This window comes from Ambystoma mexicanum, chromosome 6q (genome assembly GCF_040938575.1).
Source record: "Ambystoma mexicanum isolate Mex_15411 chromosome 6q, UKY_AmexF1_1, whole genome shotgun sequence".
Taxonomy (NCBI): Eukaryota; Metazoa; Chordata; class Amphibia; order Caudata; family Ambystomatidae; genus Ambystoma; species Ambystoma mexicanum.
In genome coordinates, this window is record NC_090937.1 from 1,256,595,625 (window position 1) to 1,256,601,693 (window position 6,069).

The 6,069-nt window shown below is 44.4% G+C and overlaps 1 non-coding gene across 1 annotated transcript; it reads left to right on the plus strand.

The window, feature by feature from the left end:
• Positions 1–5,300: 5,300 nt before the first annotated feature.
• LOC138517103 (U6 spliceosomal RNA) lies at positions 5,301–5,407 on the plus strand. Its single transcript, XR_011282377.1, has one exon. It is a non-coding gene; the product is annotated as a U6 spliceosomal RNA (small nuclear RNA).
• Positions 5,408–6,069: the final 662 nt, after the last annotated feature.

A 6,069-nucleotide genomic window follows, 5' to 3' on the forward strand; every position in this document is an offset into this window, starting at 1 on the left:
GTGGGAAAACCCACGCTTCTTTTAGGTTGTCGGGAACTGTGTTAGTTTTGAAGGATGCATTGATGAACGTTTTTAGAAAAGGGGCGAGGGTTCCTTTTCTCCTCCTGCTTCCCTCTCCTCCTTCCTTGATAATGCGCATGTGCTGCTCGAACTGGCTTCCTGGTCCCTTCTGAGTCATACAGGGGCCAGGTCTTCCCTCGACCAGTCTTCCTCAGCACCCCCTTACCAGCACTTGCCTTCGGGCACCCTTCCCACGCTAGACTACTGGTCTGGTCTACTACCCCCTCCTCACTCTAGTCGACCCTCATCTCGTCCCCATCTTTGCACTTGGCCCTCATCCCATCCCCAGTGCACTTTCCCTCTTGGCTCCCCCTAGCACTTACCGAGGCCCTGGGGGCCTCTCCCTTCCTCACCCTTTACCTTCCCTTTCACCCACACCTGCCTCTCCCTGCACGTCCTGCTTGCTGAACTTGCACGATCCGAATGTCACAATACCTAGTAGGACCATATATTGTTGGTTATCCACTACCCACTTGTCTTGTGGCACCTGGAAACACTTTCTGCTGTATAGGCGGAATACAAATGCTCAATAAACAAATACAAATAATGCAATAATAAATAGCAGTCCCAAAATGCTAAGGCATAATCAGTCTTTATAATTAACATCCTACCGTGATGATGTATAATAAAACTGCATTTCCTTGAATCTTCGAAACTTTGAATCTTGTATCTTTTTAAGTTTATTTCATAATAACCTTTTAACGTCTCTCCAGAGCCCCAGCAAGCCTAGAGTGTATAAAAGACCAACTCTCTCTGCCTATTGGGTTCACTTTTTATTCCTTGCGTCTTGCAGATTTGCCAGAATTAGATCATTCAGACCCTCAATATATTGTATTTTCGCCACTCTGAGGGACTGCTATAGGGTGTTTTTGTTATCCTCCTCTCTTTATTAATTTTGGAGGAGTAGCAAATTGTACTACATCAAAGACTTGACTTGACTACATGCGAAAATACGAATACATCTTCAAGATAGCATGTGTTTTCCCTCAGAAATCTCCCAAATAAACTCCACAAGTGTAAGATTTGGCAGCAAGCCTGGAGTCAGCCCCTAACCATCTCCCTCCTCAGTGATACAAGCATGGTGCGAAATAACAATCTACCCAAATGAGGTTCCCATAACCAAATCTGTGAGTGTGTTTCATACCAAAAAGCAATCTGTCCTCAAGTGGGAGCAGAGAGGAATGTAAAATCACTTCCCAAAGAGTGCATTAGTCACCAGGGGTCCTCTAGTCCCAGGGACTCATATCTCTCTCTTGATAGCTGGCTTTCAACGGCCTGTAAATCTTTGCATCTTGTACTACATTTAAATCCCCAAACAGGATCAGATGGTATGATATGTTATTTATAACGCGCTTAATACTCAGAGGTTTCTAAGCAGGGACCCAGGGATCAAACCTGTGGTGCTCACTGTTGTCTTGCTTATAAGGCGAGCACGTTGCCCCGTAGCTATCCTCCCAGGAGAATAGCTTGGTCGCCCAATAGCTTTAATACATCTTCCAATAAAATGTCAATGAAGTTGGGTGAGTAATGATTTGGTGCCTATATAGTCCCAAAAACTATTGAAGTCCCCCCCGCGATCCTATTTTTCAGTGATGATTTGCACCACAGAATAAAGATTTTTGTGGAATCGGGTTACAGAACTTCTGTTTTATTTTGCATAGGAACTTGCGATTGCTTTGTTAAATGTCCTATTCAGAATATAGTCTTTGGTACTCCCAAGTAAATTAGACTCTTTCACAACAAACTATATCTTCTTTCCCTCTCCTTAGTCGGATAAAGACCTTTTTACATTTAACTGGGGAATTCATGCTATTGCCATCCCAGGAGGCCACTCTTATGGGCTTGAAGATCATGTGTGTATCAGCTATCCCCGTTTATTTCTGTGATCCACGAATAGCTAAAGTCGCCTGGCCCGCAGGCACTTATGGCAGATCCTAGATAGGACAGCCTTGTCTCAGGGGGGATCCCCACCAACCAGGACAATAGTCAGAAAATTAGTGGGGCACCTCAGAATGCCACTATTTGGAACGCATAGGGAAAGTCACATAATCAGTGCCTATGAACAAAGATCCAGACATGGAAGGATGGGCAAAAGGTGGGCGGCAATCAGTTCCAATCTATGACCTAAAATGTAAATACAGTAAGGGGGTACGGAAGCACAGCTCAGACCATGGGAAGGATGATCCACAACCTCTCTCCTTTTTCTAGCACATCAGTTTATCTGGTCAATGCATTCTTTCTGCAATTACTATCATAAGCAGATTAGTGCCAATGCCATTACTTAGCTGGTTCAAGACTGCAGCCAGACTGATCCACAAGATTCAACATTGAGAAAGTTTACCCCTATTCTATGAAGGTCTGACACTTCTCCAAGCAGAGGGTTGGGAGTCAGATCTATCTCCTCGGCTGGAGCCTCCCTCTGGAACAGCCTCCCTGCCTCTCTCAAACTTGAGCAGCACTACCTCTGTTTCCGGAAGCAACTCAACATCTTCCTTTTTGCTTCCGCTTTCTCTCTTCCTCTCGCCTGCTGATGCACCTGACTGCTCTGCGCACCGGTCACCTGATGACCCTCTGAACTTGGGCCCAGGCTCCTGCATGTCCAGTTGCCCTAACACTGCCTCCGGACTCCCCAGCACTTAAGGGTCTGTATCAGCAACCCTACAGTCCCTTCTCTCCGCACTTCTGAGCCACCGGCTGGCTGCACTTGTGAGTTAACTGCACTTCCCCCTTCCACTCCTTCCTGGCACTTCTCCCCTTCCCTCTTCCCCCACTTGCGTAATCTGATGACACAAGTCCTAGTATGATCATTACTTTGTCCTCCATTTGTTTTACCCCTCCTTGTTTTGTCGCGCCTAGAAACACTTGTGTACAGGCGTGTTATAAATGCCACATCATATCATATTTCTCATATTGACTCAGAGCCAAGGAGAGGATTCACAGGATGACTCACAGTTCTGGCCCTCACGTGTACCTGTGGGACAGGCAACATTGCCTACCAGCTAGACATATAGAACTAGGGATGGGTAGCTATCATCTTTATGGGGCCTAGGCCATTAAGTGGTTCTGAGTGACATCTTTTAGATGTCGAGAGCGGAGGCTGGCCATTCAGCAATCTGAGGTGGAATTCACCCGGGGGTGTGAAGCTACCAATATGTGTGTATATGGCCTCCCTGCATTCTTTTTCCATCTCTACATTGTCCCCATGGACCAGCATTGCAGGGTGCTCAAAAGGGGAGGAATTAGGTGACAGTATACAACCTGAAAAAATACCAGGTTCCCTCTACCATCACCCCACAAGGGGCCATAAAGGACAGAAAATATGTAGAAGAGAAATGCATTATCTTTTACTATGATGTCAGAGCAGTTGATTGTAAATTACATAATCCTCTGAAATGGCGACTGAGTAGGAAGTTACCCCATTCAGAAATGGAAATAGTTGCTACTGGGTTCCTATGGGAACCAAACACAAAATGGTCTGCACTTTAAGACAACATAACAATCCTTTCTTCTAAAACACGAGTAATGTTCTCTACCTGTCTTCTCCCAACACTTTGATGTGTAAGGACGTATGTTCTAGATACACTGCATAAATGAGTTCAAGACCAGTCACAAGAGTAGGTAAACAATGAACTCCCTCAGCACGGGCTGCCACAAAGTTAGATTTTAGGAGTAGCGTGTTCCCATTATCCCTATGGTAATCAGTGTTAAGAGCTCAGGGAGCATGACATTCCCGCCCCACAAGCAATTAAATACAGAGGGTGTTCAAAACTGAGATGGTTTATGCTCAGCATTCTCCATCCGGAAACCGACTGCTCTTCACACAACACAGAAACTTTGCAGAGGGAATTGAGCAATCCAAAGGTTAGTTTCATACGTTTAAGGGTGGCACTGAGAAGTTAATGAAAGATCCTCCAAAAGGCCTGTGGGGCGATTTCCCTTTCAATTTAGGAGTGACTCAAAAGTTGCAACAGCGCCAGCCCTGATCATACCGTCAGCTGGGCGCAAGCAGAGGGAGGGCCTTCGCCACTTTTCTGATGCGTCATCAGCAGTTGGGAACATGTTTACTTTGCGTCATATCTTCCTTCGGCAGGATACAATATTATGCTCCTCATTAGAATTCGACGGATTTTCCACCGGAAATACATGCGATAATTACTGTTACCCATGCAATATTCACCAAAATCCACCTAATTATGAGAGTGCCACCTGATTGGAGATTACAGATCTGGATGTCCTGAAACAAGTGCATTTCCGGCCACGTGCATGCTTTTTTATTCTATTGTTTTAAATCTATTCCCGCCCTCCTTTTGTGGACGGAAATGGCTTGTGTTGACACCGCTACTGTGTTGGAAATGTTAATGCACAAAAGGTCCATTCCTGATCCTTTTGGGCAGTGCGTGGCAAAGGTGGTGAGACCACCTCTGGAAGTGCCCAAGCAGGTGCTTCCTTTTACTGCAGGGAAAAACGTGGCGGTGTTTTTGTAGAGTACGTAACTCATAGCAGGCAATATTTAAAGCAGGCTGGATTTCCATGAATACTTCGTAATCAGACTGAGCAGTACAGCTGGTGCTTTTCAGTAAAGCTGGCCAAATCTAAGGGAGGCCCTGTCTGTTTTTCTCCAAAGGGGGGGTTTGCATCTTGATTTATATCTTTTTATATATCATAGGGACAACATAATTATAAAAAGGAATCCGAAAGTAGAACCCACATTTGTATGTTCCAGCAGTTGTACAAACAATGGAACGTGTAATCTGTTATGGCTCATTTATATCTGCATCTATTTCTCGACTAAAGTGTGCAAAAATGAGCAAAACTGCCTTAAACAGAAAAAAAGCATTTGGGTCAGAAAACGGGAGAAAAGTAACGGAGGGCACAGTGGTGGGTATAGATGGCTATGGTGGTAAAGTGAAATAATGGGTGGGTAGAGGGCTCGACCCCTGCATAGCATAAAGAGAAGAGGCAGGAGACGTTGTGAAAACATCGAGGAGAAAAATCCGGCCATAATGTCTATAGAATAACACCTAGTAAACCCATGAAACAGCATCATTGTTTTAAAGCCATTAAAGCCACTGAATGCAAAAGTGAGTAAATATTAAATAGTAAATAGTATAATGGGACATTATTGGTCCCATTCGCTGAAACATAATAGCCTGATGTTGGCATTGAAGTGATGATAACTGATGATAATTTATGTTTCCCGGAGACAGGTATTATTCCAAAATATAATAAAAATGTGGTCTGTGCTCGCTTCGGCAGCACATACAATAAAATTGGAACGATACAGCGAAGATTAGCATGACCCCTGCGCAAGCATGACACACAAATCCCTGAGGCGATCCATATAAAAAAATAATAAATAAATAAATACACTGTGGTCTGGAATTCACTCCCAGTTAGATGCCTCTTTGAAATAAAGAGAGAGAGAGCACAAGCATCACGACGTCACCGAGGAACCATCAGCAGACCACAAAAAACGAACAGGTGGGACCACAGCACTGAGTGAGGAGAATACAGAGAAAGAAGTAGGTAACCGGCCAGCAGCAACATGAAAGATGGTTTCCGTTGCAAGGGACAGCATGATAGGGCTTGTGATCGAAGTAACTTGGTGCAAGGTCTTACATTTATTTATTTATCTCAATTTTTGTACCGCGCCGCATGCCTGTAGGCCTCAATAAGAGAGCAACTCTGCCTCTAAACTTGGAAGGAGTAGAGTTGCATCTCAGGTACAACGCTTGTTTTATTTTGTGTTTTGTGTGTTTTTTCTGTATTTAAAACCTTAGAGTGCAAACGAGACCACTTTACACCTTCTTGTGAATGCGAGTTGACCCTGATTCTGCGCTGATGGAAAGGTTGGTAGTTATTTAACACCACTGCAAGGCATCTCCAGAGGTACACTGTCCATACAGACTTTAATTGGAGCACTAAAGGTCTAACATGCTCAGAGCTCCTTTACATAAGCACTGTGAAAGTAGTGAAAGTATAGCTTTGCCTCATGTGGATGCCAAAGCA